The following is a 15,958-nucleotide window of genomic DNA, read 5'->3' on the forward strand; positions in this document are numbered from 1 at the left end:
CAGTCATCAGTGCCAAATTGTGTAACAGGCTGGTTTTCGGGCTGAGATACAAGTAAATGGATTATTCTGTTAAACAGAAAATTGATTTTAGTATACAGGGTCACCAATGCAGTTCAGCTTTTAAGCAGTTTTTCTTTTATATAAATGTGTGCATGACTGATATATTTAATCTTATATCTTACAACTGTTAAGAAGTGAGAAAGCAAATTGCCTGACTCTTGAAGAGAACAATGTGATCTGTTTTTCTTTTTGTAAGTCATCCTGGGTTAAATTATCTCATTCTCCTTGAAAACAGGTGATCTATAAATTACTTCAGAGTTACCTTGTTTACATACATGTCTCAGTTTTTACATAATTAACATTTTCAATTATGAAAAACTTACTTGTTTTATCCACAATCAATTTCAATTGTCATAAATATTTTTAAGGTAATTTTTAGGATTTCATTTTTGGAAAGTAATGCTGATTCTTTTTTGTATTTTTTGTTTTTTATTTCACTGTTTCTGAATCAAGACTTGTAGTCATGCATTTTATGTTGTGCTTGGGATATACAATTTAAAGATGTAATGAAAGTTAGGACTTTGAAGCTTTGTCTTTCTAACACAAGACTGTATTGAAATATTCTTTTTGCTGTAGTCAAAAGAACCTCCTACACTCATGCCTGATTATTCATAATATTTTCACCATTACTGAAATATGATGCCTATGAATTCTGCTGCCAGATCTCAGAGAGATCCAAAATGTTCATCGTGTCATATAATCATCTAAAATATGTAATATAATGAGATGCCACACTAAATAATGTTGTAACTTTAATTAGATAGGCTTTACATAATTCAGTGTTACTCTACTGCTTTTGCTGTAGAATTCATTCTGTAACCCTTAAATGTTAACTTTGGTTTAATCCAACAAAGGTACCTGATAAATCAGTATTTCTGATGTTAGTATTAAGTACCAATTGTCTGGAACAGAATTCCTTGCTTTAGCAGCATGATTTGGGGCACAGAGTGAGCAAAGAATGAGATTCCCAAAGGGCATTTCTTTGTTCTTGTACTAAGAAGAGTTCCATCAGAGCTAGTGAGTAAGAATACACGCCTACATAATCATGATGTGCAATTCTCTTCATACAGAAGAACTGATGATATTAGATAACTGAGTAGTCATTTCCAAGGCCTTTGCCACAGTTTAGTGACACTTTGATCTCAAAAAGCAGTGCTGTGGGCCTACATTTTCTTGAGGAAGATATTAACCCTTAACATTTAGAAAATTATTTGGTTCATTATGTGGAGATCTATAAACTTCAGACACTTTTAGAATTAATTGACTGGTATTCTAAGTCTTTTTTATGATTTTGACACAAAGCTTGATTTAGATACCCACACACATCTTCATTGCTTCTTAAGATACCGACATCTAGTGATAGTGGCATATATGACATGGCCTCTGGAGGAATGTCTGCAGATTGGGTTGAATACCTGAGAACATCTCAGATGTTACTAGGACTTTGCAACTGAACTGAATTGTATCAGTCCATAAAAATGTATCTGAGATGCCCTCAAATAATTGTTCTTATCGGCCAAAGTATTTTACTTTGTAAGGACTTGAAGGCAGAAAGCATTTGTAACAACTTGGAGAAGATCTGCCTGCTGTAAGTGAAGATCAGGTTTGAGACCATCTAAAGAACCTGAAGGTGTGCAAGCCCATGGGAGCCAATGAGATCCATCCACAGGATGGATCCTGTCAGCATTTCCTGCTCTGTATCACACACACGTAGAGGTCTCAGCCTCTTCTCATACATCTTTCCCACTAGACCATTCACTGATTTGTAGCCCTCCTTTGGGTATTCTGTAACAGTTTTGTCTTCTATGTACTTTTCTGTGCTGTGACATCTAAACTGCAGAGTACTTAAGGTGAGGCCACACCAGGAGCATGGAACATAGAAATGTCTGGCATATGTGGAGGCACCATATGGCATACACAGGGAGCCTGCTGTAAGTGAATACCTGGTTCAAGACCAGCTAATGAACCTGAAGGTGCACAAATCCATGGGACCTGATGAGATCCATCCATGGGTTCTGAGGGAACTGGCAGATGAAGTTGTCAAGCTGCTATCCATCATACTTGAAAGGTCATGACAGTTTGGTGAAGTTCCCATTGATTAGAAGAGGGGAAACACAACACCTATTTTCAAGAAGGGGAGAAAATAAAATCCAAGGAATCTGTGTAAAGTGTTTGACACTGTCCCACATGACATCCTGGTCTCCAAATTGGAGAAAGATGGATTTGATGGATGACCCACTCACTGGATGAGGAAATGTCAACGGTTTGCAGGACAGTTTGACCCAGTACCGTGACAATTGAGGCAGGGGACCCATGGGCCCACACCCCAGGGAAGGGGAAAGGGGAAAGGGAAAAAGGAGAAGGGAGATGGGCCTAGGAACAAAACAGTGGCAATGATCTGAGGAGGAAAGCTATTTTACTAAATAGATATCAGAAAGGAAAAATAACACAATATAATATAATATAATTGGAATTGAGGCAAATGAATCAAATAAAATGAGCAAGGGAGAAAGTGTCCGATAAACCAAAGGCCTTACGCTAACGCTGAAGGCGGACGGCTGCAACAAACACCCACTGCCGAGCTCGGTCCCGAAGGGAAGAGAGAGTCCCGTGACCGCAGACAGTTTTTATCTTTCCCTCTGAGCGTAAACACGTAAGAACGCAAAGCATCGCAAAGTCCTCTGGGGAATGTAGTTCTTCTTCTCTTCTGAGACAGGCATACCTGGAACTATTGATGATCCACGGAGCTGGAGCATTAACTCCTTAACTCCCAATACTCCACATGATGTTATGATGTGGAATATCAACAATACAACAAAAATCACAAAACCATAACAGGAAATGGCTCAACAGTCACGCTCAGGGAGTTGTAGTCGGCTCATTAATGCAAGTGGAAACCAGTGACAGGATGAGGTTTTAAACTGGAAGAGGGTAGATTTAGACTGGATATTAGAAAGAACTTGTTTACTGTGAGGGTGGTGAGTCACTGGAACAGGTTGCCCAGTGAGATTGTGAATGACCCCTCCCTGGAAGCATTCAAGGCCAGGCTGGATGTGGCTTTGAGCAACCTGGTATAGTGGAAGTTGTCCCTGCTTATAGCAGGGATTATACTGATTTAAATTCGTGGGAAAGATGTCACTGAGGTGAAAGTTGCTTGCAGTTTAACTTCCACGAGATGGAGAAAAGCTAAATGAGTAGAAATGTATAGTTAAATTATAAACATACGAGGAGCATAATGTATGTGCATATTCATTTATAAGTCATGACTTTACAATTTATGGTTGGATGAAGGACAAGCCTGTTCTCATTAAAGCACAGCAAAGTCAGCAGTGCTAAATGGACTTATGGAATCCAAGCATGAAGCTTTATAGGCAGTGGTGCAGAAATTTTAAGAAGTAAAATTAGTAAAAAAGGTAAAATTATCATCTTTCTATTTTAATATTTTTATAGAGCATCTTGATTTTAGGAGCCTTGGATGGATATCCAGGCTTGTGTGTTTCACAGCTACCACCCAATCTTTACAACATAACCTTTACAATCAAGATAGTCTTTACAGCCTTTTTAACATTATTTTATTCAACTTTCGCACTTCCCACACCCATTTAGATGATCCACTCCCACTTCCTCTGTCTACTCAGATGATACACTTGCATTACTCAAACTGAAAATTTTAAGGGCAAGTGCAGTGAATTTTTGTGTATCTTTAGGAATGAGCATGAGGAAGATTGGACCTGTAATCTGTGACCAGAATTCTTCATCAGTGCCACAATGCAACAGTGGCAACGCAATATACAGTTGGCATATAATCATAATTTTACATTAAGTGGCAGTCTTCACTAATTTTATGCTTTATGCATTTCATTTTATGCATTTCATTCATGCTTTATCCATTGGACCATGACATTGCTGTTTCAGAACATTCCTAATTCTTGCCTCGTCTCTTATTCTTTGATGCAGGAAGCCAAGATCTCTGATTGTATAAGTTTCAGATATCTGTTTTGATGTATTTCCTTCCCTATTGCTTACTGATGTATAAGAAACAGCAGTGGTTTCTCATTTGGGGCTATTATACTTTACAAGGGACCCTGTGGTTCCTCGTGACAAGCAGATGAGTTAAGTGGTAAGAGTTATTAGTACTTTACAAGTAAATTTAGTTCACTATAGGAATCTATGTCCACTTGATGTGGAAACAGTAATTCATGTTTTTAAGTTGAATTCTTAACAGGGCGATTCTGCATTAATAGATATAAGAAAGAAAGTTTTTACATATTTTGTTGAAACTAGAATTTCATTAAAAATACTGGAAAAAAAATCATATGTCTATAAAAGCAACTGAACGTGTAGTTTAGAGAGTCTAAATAATGTCATAAAACCACCTGCACTCTATGTGTTCTCACAGCCAGGCAGCAGCATGGGTCACAATCATATTCCCCCCCCAGAACGTTGCCTGTGGCTGGCAGGGAGAGCTCGTCTAGGCTACCTGCAGGGAGAAAACAGCTATAGACTTCTATGGGTTGGAGTTCTCCCTCCTGGGCATGCACTTGCACTTCAGTTTTCTGCTTCTGATCAGCTGTCACTGGTGTGCCTGTTTCTGTATGATCCTGGGACAGAGCCATCTGCTCGTGCATCCACATATGGATTGGCACTGAACTGTCATATTACTGACCAAAGGAGTTAAAGATACTACGTCTGCCTTTGAGACAAGAAACAGCTTGACATCATTAGCAGACTCATGCCCATAGCTGTATTCTCATGTCTTACAATTTGAGAAATCAGATTTATGCTTTGGCAGATTTTGACATGGCATTTTTAAAATAAAGTAAAAATGTCAGGAAAATTTATATTTTCAGCTATCCTTGACAGATCAAACTGTCAATGATCAGGAGCACTTCTTCCCTGATCTAAACTGATGGCCCTACAATCCTATGCTACAGGGGACATAGCATAGATGATGAGGGAATTGAGTGTACCCTCAGTAAATTTGCAGATGCCACCAAGTTGGGAGGATGTGTCAAACTGCCTGAGGGTAGGGAGGCCCTTCAGAGGGATTTGGATAGGCTGAACAGCTGGGCTGAGCTCAATGGGATGAGGTTCAATAAGACCAAGTGCCGGGTCCTGCACTTTGGCCACAATAACCCCATGCAATGCTATAGGCTTGGGGCAGAATGGCTTGAAGAATGCAGAGAGGAAAAGGACCTGGGGGTGTTGGTTGAAGCTCGGCTTAATATGAGCCGGCAGTGTGCCCAGGTGGCCAAGAAGGCCAACGGCATCCTGGCCTGTATTAGAAATAGTGTAGCCAGCAGGAGCAGGGAGGTGATCATCCCCCTGTACTCAGCTCTGGTGCGGCCACACCTCGAGTACTGTGTTCAGTTTTGGGCCCCTCACTACAAGAAGGACATTGAGGCCCTGGAGCGTGTTCAGAGAAGGGCAACAAAACTGATGAGGGGTCTGGAGCACAAGTCTTCTGAGGAGCGGCTGAGGGAGCTGGGATTGTTTAGCCTGGAGAAGAGGAGGCTCAGAGGAGACCTTATTGCACTCTACCACTTCCTGAAGGGGGGTTGTGGTGAGGAGGGGGTGGGCCTCTTCTCCCTGGGGTCTGGGAGAGGTGGAGCCAAATTCCATCCCTTCCAATCACACAGGTACATTACTTTCACCTGTGCCCCTGTGGCTGACTCAGTGCTTGCCTCAGGTGACCAATCAGTGGTTCAGGCTGTGATTCAACAGTTCCCATACGTACTCTTAGAAGCATTTTGAATCTCCTGTTAAGGTACCGATTTTCTTGTGCTATGGTTTTTATTTACCCTTATCTTGAATTCAGTATTTTTTTAACCTTTTTAATCAAACATCTAATTTTTCCTTAAATGTCCCTCTTATTTTTTTGAGTTCAACAGAAACACGTGGACAGTATCTACTTGTTTTCTATAAAAGTACATATGAGACTGCTTTACGTAAAGCAAAAGTCCTGACTGTGCTTCTAGCTAGCAAACAGATAGGGAAAGTGAAACCACAGATTAGATCTCTCTGAAATGCTTCAGTTGAGATTGTGAACGGCAAAAGCAAGAGGCTCAAAAATCCAGTAGAGGGGGCGATTTCCACAGCCAATACCCTTCTATTAGAGATACCCTGACTCAGCCCCAAAGAACAAGTATCAGAATGCGAGCAGGGGCACAGGCACAAGGCTTGTGACAAAAAGTGTAACAAAAAGAGATGGAGCAGTTTTGGCAGAATTTGCCGACTATCTAAACAGAAAGTACTGCCTTGAAATGGTTGTAATTCTTAGTTAACTAGCTAAAAGCATGAGAAATTTGGGAGATAAAAATACAAAAATAATGGTTAGATGATTAGAAGTATGAGATGTTAATGAGGGAAATAATTTATTTAATAGTAGTGGCATTTATCTTTATGACCGCTACAAATCAAATATTGATGAAGTGAGATTAAGTCTTCAATAGGGAAATTTATCTTGTTACTTGAACAAGTAATTTTTCATATCTGTTCATTATAGTGTAAACTGAAATGATACGTCTTACTGAAATGGTTACTGTTAAAACATGAATTTCATCACTACTTGTGGAGAATATGTAAATGATTAAAAGAAACCATTCATAAAAGTCAACCTATATAATGAGACATTAATTCACCGCTAATGTCTAGGACAATATAAATCTAATTTTGATCAGTATGTTCCAGGCAATTAACAAGGTAAAAAATTCTAGACTTACCCATGAGTCACCAATGTTTCACAAGCATTGATTTCTTGAGTTCTTAGGAGGGTATAGACTGTGCTTGAGAATTTAACTATTTGTTTGTCTCACTTTTTACTGAGCACAGAAAAGGGTGTGTTGGGATACAGACAAGGTGAACTGACCGAAATAACAGTCCAGGAACTAAGCTGACAAAAGCCAGCTTGCAATTATGTTTGGTATATTTCCTACTTACATAATTTACTGAAATTTTCAGTTCTATTAAACATAGGACTCCTAGGAACAGTCTTATTTCTAGCTCAGAAACAATTTTAACAGAGTTGGTTACTATAAGTACAAACTAATAGTGAGAGGCTAAGATTTCAACAGATTTTGATGGATTTCAACGAATTCTGCATCAGGGACAATACCATTCGCTGGGCCTTGTTAATGTTTGAAATAACATTTTAATTAATGAATTGACAGTGTTTCAGGGTGCCATTTTAGGTCCAAGCACAAGATAAGGGGAAATTATGGAATAGCGTGATTTTCAGAAAGCATACGGTGATGAAGGTTATTGTCAATAGGAAAATGAAATCACAATTTAAAGGTATCTGGTGGAGTTCTGGGAAATTAATCTAATCTGTATTATGTAGAAATATATATCTGTAGTATGTAGAAAGAATAAGCTTGAAACTTGGTTGAAGCAAGGAGGTTTACTGTTGCTGATCTTTAGGTCATGTCGAACACCAATATAGTATTTACCTTTCCTGTTACTGGGATGGGATACTTTTCTTTGTTAAGAAGGGCTTTTTTTGTAATGATAGCATTTTCTCAATATATTGAAGCCATATAATAAGCTATGCACATGAACTACTTTATTACAAAAATGAGACATGCACAGGCTGCACAGAGAGGTGGTGGAGTCTCCTTCTCTGGAGATACTCATTACCTGCCTGGACGCCTACCTGTGCAGCCTACTTTTGCAGGGGGGTTGGACTCCATGATCTCTAGAGGTCCCTTTTAGCCCCTGAAATTCTGTGAACACAGAACTTTTAAAAGTCAGATTCCCATTCTCAATCCCACCTATGAAACCAAAACAAACAAAAAACAAGAAAGATTTTTGTGGGTCAATTTATGACAGTTCATAGCTCAATCGTATATTCTATACCACAACCACAACTGTTCTTAAAGCTAGATACTGACCTTTTCCTCATTATAAAGATATACAGGAGAGCACTGAGCCATAGGGTGTCAAATAGAGAAGATGGAGAGGACTAGAAATAATGGTACCATATCTTAGAATGAGAGGACACAAAGTAGACCCCTATGTAGCAGTCTACCCAAGGAAGCTTTCAGAAGTTGCCATCTGCTTCATGGATTTGACTGGTTAGCCAAATACTAATGATAGGGCTAATTAATGCTAATTAATGCTAATTAAAAGCATATGGGAGCCTCTAACCCCTTCTTATCAGAACATAAATCACAGTGTTTAATATCAAAACATAGTTAACAACAAATTTGATAATTTCTTTTATATCATTTTAACTTTTGATCTGGTATCATCTTTACATTAAGGATGATCATACTGCTTACTGCTCTTTTGGAACCTGACATGGTATCATTACATGGAGCCCTAATCCTCCTTGCATTTGAATAGAGTTGTATCAGTAATCAAAACAGAAGGATGGTAAAATAGAAACAGCACATATGGTAATAAATCCCATGAAAAGAACACAGACTGTAGCATAAATCTACCATCTGTTGTAAGATTTACAGTTTCATTTTTTGCTTACTCGATGACAAACAGATAGATTGCCCACTCTGTTAACCTACATTGAAATCAGTTTTTCTACTTCTAGTAATATAATTAGCTTGGGTGAGATGTGCCTTATTTTGAAACACTGCACTGCATGGAAGAAGTCTAAGGTGTTGGATCAATAAAACAATCTCACCTCCCCTAAATTCTTGAGATGTTACTTGAGTCATTGTAACAGCTAGTTGTTCCTCCACTCATGGTGAAAGGGAAAGCCATACATTTCTATGAACAAGGTAAAGCAGCTGTCAACCTGCATTCACAATGTAGAAAGGTAGCAGGAGGACTGACTTAACTTAGTTGCTTCTATACGTAACTAGGATTTGCCTCTGTATAAAACGTCAATTCTGGGCTTTATACTTCCCCCCAAAAAAGTAATGCCCTCTTCTTTTTGAGATGGAGCTTCAGGCAGCAGAGATAAAATGGAGGGAATCCATCTTCTATTTCTTCAGAAGTTTCAGTGATCTGCTTGACTTTCACGGAAGTCTGCTCTATGCCCATGCATTTGCTGCCAGGACTCCTGAAAACATGTGTAATAATCTCAGTTTCTGTGGGAGTAATCTGAATCAGTATCACTAAGGCTTAGCTGTTCTGATCCTGCTTGTTGCTACTTGTCATCAGTTAAGTGGAGGACAGGAGTCCCCAGTTGTCAGCAAGTGCATCTACACTGCCTTGTGTTCTAGAACTGCCAATTGTGCTCTTAGGGAGACAAAACATCATTAAAAGCCCATGCTTTGTATACCCTCTGCAGTGTTCTTTCCAGCGAATTTTTCACCTCTGAACATAACATAATTCACAGCATTGGTATTTTGGTATTTCGAAAGTCTACATTTAATTCTAGAGTTAAGACCTCAAATTTAAATGAAGCATTTCAACTCTTTTCTCAGAACTTCTACTCCACATCATTGACCTGCACTCTCATTTGAAGCATACATACATTTCAAGCAAAGAGCCACAGCTGCAGATAGACAAATTAGAATCTAAAAGGGCTGATCTGCAGAACTGCGAAGAACACAGAACTTAGGCAAGTCCTGATAAAAATCTTGAGAACTCAGAAAACATAGGGAAAACTGTTTACCTTAAGCAAGAAAGCTAAAAATGATAACGAAACAGAAAAGAGAGAAGGTCTAAATACTAACTGAAGCATTGAGAGATACTGAAAAATGCAGATAGGTCATGAATCTGTTCTGTTGAAATGGATTTCTATAACATTTTTTTTCTTAAGAGTATGGTGTCATTGTGTAAGAAATCGTATACACTTCCAAAATGAAAGCATCTTTTTTAAGTAAGTATTTTATTTGTTCTCATTCCACCTTGAAAATTTCTGCTAGAAAGCTTATTTGTTCTACTTTCTCCTTGTCTGTAAATTCTGGATGCTCAAGAAGATGGATGGAAATATAAACATTTTCCATTCTGAATACATCCTTTTGATCTAAAAAAAAATACATTTTATTATTGAAGCTTTAGCAGTATTGCTCTAAATGCATTATGCTCCAAATCTAAACTTCTAGATAAATAGCAAGGGAAAGAACAGCAAAGACCTAATGAAGTCAGTTAGACTTCTCTAATTTCTGCCCTTACCTTTTAGTCAGAATGACCTTGACATTAAGGATTCTTTTAATTAGACTTTATCTTCTGTCTTCTGCAAATTTTGAGGAAACTACAAAAAACTTTCATGGCATCAGAGACTGTCTGTCTCTCCAGATATTTTAACAAGTGTGATTAGGAATGTAAAAAACCTCTCGGTGTTAGTTACATAGCTATTCTCATTGTTGCACAGAAATGGCAGTGAATTGCTCACACAAGAGTTTAAATTATGAATACTGTTTACCCACAGAGAAAAATAATGAAAAATTCAGTTTTTCAGTGTGATGACTACTTAATATATCTCTTGTCTTAATGATCCTTAGTATGTTACAGGAACTCCATGTATGATTTGCACACACAACACTGTTCAACTTATACAAATGCTTAACCAAGAAAACTACCTCAAGAGTTCTAAGGGGCCTATTACTGTTCTCATTATTTGTCTTAACTGCAACCTGCTAAAATAATGAGTTGTGCAAGGGAACATCCTGGGCACTGAAATTCAATTGTAAAATGCTGTGAAATTTTTAGCATGGTTCCTAGTGCATTCTTCTGAACGAATTCCAAGCTCGGTTTATAATACACTCTAGACCATTTCCAAAAGGCAGATTGTATTTGTCTGTCCTGCTTTTTAAAGTGGATGAGATAATTTAAAAATGAGGGAGAGAGTTGTTCTCTCGTAGATGGTCTCAGAAACAGCAAATTGTCTCAAGCGTGTTAAAGTTACTTTAGTCATGTCAAGTTGTACTAGAAAGCTTTTGTTCTATTGTATACTGAAGGCCTAATAACAATCTCACTCACTTGGTAAGCTGCTGGTAAGAGGTTATACCCTCTTTCAGCACACCCATCCAGCATGGTGGTTCCATGACGTCACGCTGGACATCCTAAGACTGGCTGGTACACAAATCCTTACCTCCTTGCTTCAAATCTCAACCATAAGTAACAGTGCTTATTCTAACAGAATCTTTACATGCTAATGCATGGAAAATCTGTTCAGCTCTCAGTCACAGGATTTACTAGTGTAAGACCATTTAAAATGCATCTGTGAGTGCATTTTGTCACTCAAACTAGGCAGGAAAAAGCAAGCCAAATTGCATATGCACTAAAAATTACAGACAGTATATATTGTTGCAGGAAACAACATTGTTAAGTATTATAAGATAAGAGAGAAATCCCCAAGATGTAAAACAGACAGGGTACAACCTGTTTTTCTGAATATCACTTTAAAACAGATGCCTGTCCTGTGTATGCTCATCCTGTTTAGGCCAACAGGCACAGATGCTAAATGTGCCAAATCCTCTGACTTAATGTACTCAGAGAAGATAATTTAGTTTTGCTGGTAAACAGTTAATACAGTGATGTAGCTAAAGGAAAATTATTAACTTGTATGCTCAGAGGCAACTTATTACTTACTTGAATATAAAGATATCAAAGAAACACTTGAACACATAAGAAATACAGAAGGCAAGATACACAATTGTAAATTACTCTTGCCTGAGTTAAATGGATTCTGACAAGTTGTCAAATGTTTTATGTCCTCACTAGTGATAGGAATGACATTCTCTGTTTAAAACCAATTGAATTCTGACTGAAATCTTGAGTTTCATATGTAATTGCTAATTGTTATCCAATATATTAATGTCTTCTCACACTCTGGAATAGTCTTCCTGGATTATGCAGTGTGCTGCTTGTCACATGTGTCTGTGTTGCTGCCTCTCACATTTCTTGTCTGTATTCTGCAAATTCTGGCTGAAAGTATCAAGGAGACAAATAATGAGAATACAGAATGAAGAATAATTGAAAACTTACTGTCACAAATGTGGGAAGATCTGGAAGTATTTCCAAACAATCGTTCATGCTCTTGTCAGGAAAGAGGTTTTGAAGCCTTCTGTCATTTCAGGATTATCTGTCTAAAGACTTCTGTTTCACAGGTCTCTTTCTGCTATATGTCATTAGGACAAGGCATAAATGAATACTGAACAGGCTTCACATATTAGTATTATATATATCAATTGACAACATCTACATTGGCTTTTAGGCTGCTTGTTATTTTTAAAGCTGAACATATTTTCTTCATGCAGCAGAAGTCCAGACAGACAATTGCACAGGGGTAAGATATTAAACCCAACTGTGCAATACAATTGATTTTGTGATTCTGATAGAAAACAAAATTGTTACTGTTCTATCTGCAAGTTATGTATTCAGCAAATTAAAATGAAAACTTTCTATAAAAACACACATACACTTCTCTTTAAGAGACTTCTTTTTTTCCACAACATTTCGTTCAGTGTTTTCCATCATTACCAGGTTAGTGTACTCTGAATAGAAGTTATGAGTAAAGCAGTTGAGTCACAGAGGAAAAAGTCTTTGGAGATTTAGAGCAAAAGACAAACTCTGTTGGTCTTTTGCTTTGCTTAAAGTGTGATGTATGGCTCTGGAAAGATGTACAGAAAGCTGACTGATCACTACAGGCTCAAAGCCTTAGTAAGAAATATGATAATCCCTGTACTAAGAAATTTCAGTTTGAAAACACAGAAAAAGCAGTGGATGGGGATAAGGAATGCATTACTCAATCACAAATGCTAATTTTTGTATGTGGATGCATGGATTATGAATTTTAATAAAAAAGAGAACACTGCTGACTTTACACTAACATCTTGACAGCTGTGCTTGGTCCCATCACAGCAATTGTCTTAAAATTTATTGGCATCTGTAGGAGACAGGCTGGATCATGGTCTATGAAGTCTAATAGAAAACAAAAGACCCACCTGGACGCCTACCTGTGCAACATGGTGTAGGGAACCTGCTTTGGCAAGGGATTGGACTCAATGATCTCTTGAGGTCCCTTCCAACCCCTATGATTCTATGATGCTATGATTCTATGAAAAGAAGACATCCTCATTTGCTTTTTTCTTGTTGTTAAATAAGAGTAGATTAGAAAATCCTGATAATTAGATACTTTATTTCATACAGAGCAGCATCAAAAGCAGAGGAGCTTTTTACAACAGTAGTAGTTTGAGTTTTGTTGGGGCTGGGCTGTGACTTTTTATATAAATTCTGATTTAATTAAATGGATTTCCAGAGCTGACCGTTCAAGCAGTTAAATCAAAGTACTATATTATGGCCTCAAAACAAGTTAAGAATTGCAAGCAAAACATTCTTATGAGGACTGTACCTGTATGTGAACAGGAGGTATGGTAATTATGAGCTAGATAGACATGTCCAAGCTATATTTAGAAGTTGACTTCAGTAAAAAAAATAGTAACAACACATTTCTAGACTGCTGGTTGTATGGTCGATCAGCTTGCACTGAACTCTACAAGATTGTATCTTCATTGGAGGTGTCACGTATGCTAGCTGCCTTTCTTCATTCAAACTTGACCTGCTCTCTACCTACACTGTGTTCAGTGTTTTTTCAGTACTTACAGGTCTATTCTACTGCGTAATATATGACCTCAATGTATGCAAGCTTTGCAGTAATATACAGTTTTTACAAATTTCACAAAATCTCATGGTAAAGAGCTGTAGACAATAAAGTGGACAGCCCTTCTGGACTTTCAACACCACTCATTTATCTTGGCTAAAGGCTTTGATTCTTTGTTTCCTTCATACTATTTTAATATCAAGTACCTGTAAGTATTGTAAGCATAATCAAACAATTAATATTCAGTATTTGGTGCTTGAAAATGTTATCTCTATAGAGGAATATTGGTAAGATTCTACTTATCCCACATGATCCTGAAGCTTCTCCAGGCTAAACTGTTCCATTGTCACTGAAACCGATCACACACTTAAGGATTAGACCATGTAATACAAGTATGTATTTTTCACTTTCATTGTTTTCTGAGCATTGTTTTCTTATGAAAGTTATAATTAGAAATGTGCAGATTTTTGGAAAAGACATTTATGTATTGGATTTTTAACAACACTGATTCACCCACTTTCTATTGATTTCCATATAAGTTGGAATCACAGAATCATAGAATCGTTTGAGTTGGAAAGGAGCTTTAATGGCCATCTAGTTCAACTCTCCCGCAATAAGAATGACCTCTCCCGCAGTCAACAGGGATGTACATCTAATACAATGTTTCACTCTTCAAATAAATATAAAGTAAAAATTGCACAGATTTGGAAAAATTCTGAATGATCTGTGGTTGTCTCCTCTTTCTTTAGAATTTTCTTTCCATCAATGTGATTAAAATCAGAAGAATATAAATACAAAAAATAAAACTAATTTAAGAAGCTTCTGAGTCATCAAAAATGTATTATGAAAAACTTCATGATATTATATTTAAAAAAACCTCTGCTGTCTGCAGTTCTTTTTAGACTTAGATAGCTCTTGCCAATTCAAATGTATAGGAAACTGAATATTTTTCTGTTTTACTTTGTATAAGTTCATGTTGCCATACAAAAATCTGATAGAAATTAGGAAATTTACTATTTTTGTTGGTATAGTCTACTGTGTTCAATGCAGTATTATTTCATCACTGAGTTCTTAGGGAAATGTCTATAAACGTCATAGTTATTTCTGTATTAAATGCCTTAATTTGATCTTTCTTAAAATATCTTTAATTGTAAAAGAGCTATGATGAGTTATACTGTGTTCTTTTCTTCCAAATTTATATGATGTCATTCTATATAGTTTATAAGGAGATTAAATTCTTCTTTCTGCTCTATAGCTGAGCAGCTCCATTGGACTGTTAAAAATAGTCCTTTTCTGTATGTCAGTTTTTCAGTACTTTAGTGAACATGACATGACCCTCTGCCACGAGGATAGAATTTAGATCACAAGCTAGTAATATTTTTTGCATTGTACACATCAGAGATTGAAGGATTGTACTGAAAGAGTATGGAATGATAAAATAACATGGTCTGTGGTCCATTACAGCAGTTCTCTTCCAGTAAAACTGCACTGAAATACTATTTATCTTTTGAAGGTTTCTGTTTTGTTGGTGTGAGATAGCAACTTGCTCCACTCTTTGCATGGAGTTTGTTTAATGAACTTTTATGAGGTAGTAACATGCTTTAAATTCTCAGGTTGCTGTTTGAACAGTTCTGGGTTTACATCACAGTTTGTTAACAGACACAAGTTAAGGTAAGTTCAAGTTTCTACTCGCTACAGATAATTTTTAGTGATAGTTCTCCTTTTGATGTATCAAGCTGTTGTACTCAACAAAATTTAATAGAATATATTCTTACAGACCTTCCTCTGTACTGGACTGGTCATTCTGTCATCCCACACTTCTCTTCAAGGTTAAAGAGGTGTCCAAGAGAGAATTTCACTCAGAATGCTAACCCAGAAAAGCAAAGCTGAAGCTATCTGTGATGTCTGCTCATGCTGCAGAAAAGTGTCAGCATGCATTTGTTAGCATACATGGACATCATCACAAATTCTGCGCTTGAAAATACCTCCACTTCCAGGAACAGGAGATTATCCTTACAAGGAGAGCATTTAACGAGAGATTAGCCTTGGCTAGAAATATCAATGGATATGATTTACAAGAGGTTGCCTCCTGTTGATTTTAACTTCTGTTTTGTCTATTACAACACCAACCCTTTCTGTTTACTTATCTTCGCAACATTGTGTAGTCTTGTCTATATGCTTGTATATATTTGTATTGCAATTTTATCTTCATTCCTGTCCCTTCAAACCGAGTCATGATTTCTTAGTTGAAACTGCAGCAATCTTCATTCTTCTAGTTTCAGAAGTTCCCGTTTCACTTTATTATTATTATTATTATTTTAAATAAATCCATTTATTACTCTCCCCTTAGAGCAATTTTTCTTATCATTGGAAATTGTAGCCACTAGA

The sequence above is a fragment of the Cyrtonyx montezumae genome, unplaced genomic scaffold (assembly GCF_038088225.1).
Source record: "Cyrtonyx montezumae isolate F1298 unplaced genomic scaffold, pur_monq_1.0 scaffold_25, whole genome shotgun sequence".
NCBI lineage: Eukaryota > Metazoa > Chordata > Aves > Galliformes > Odontophoridae > Cyrtonyx > Cyrtonyx montezumae.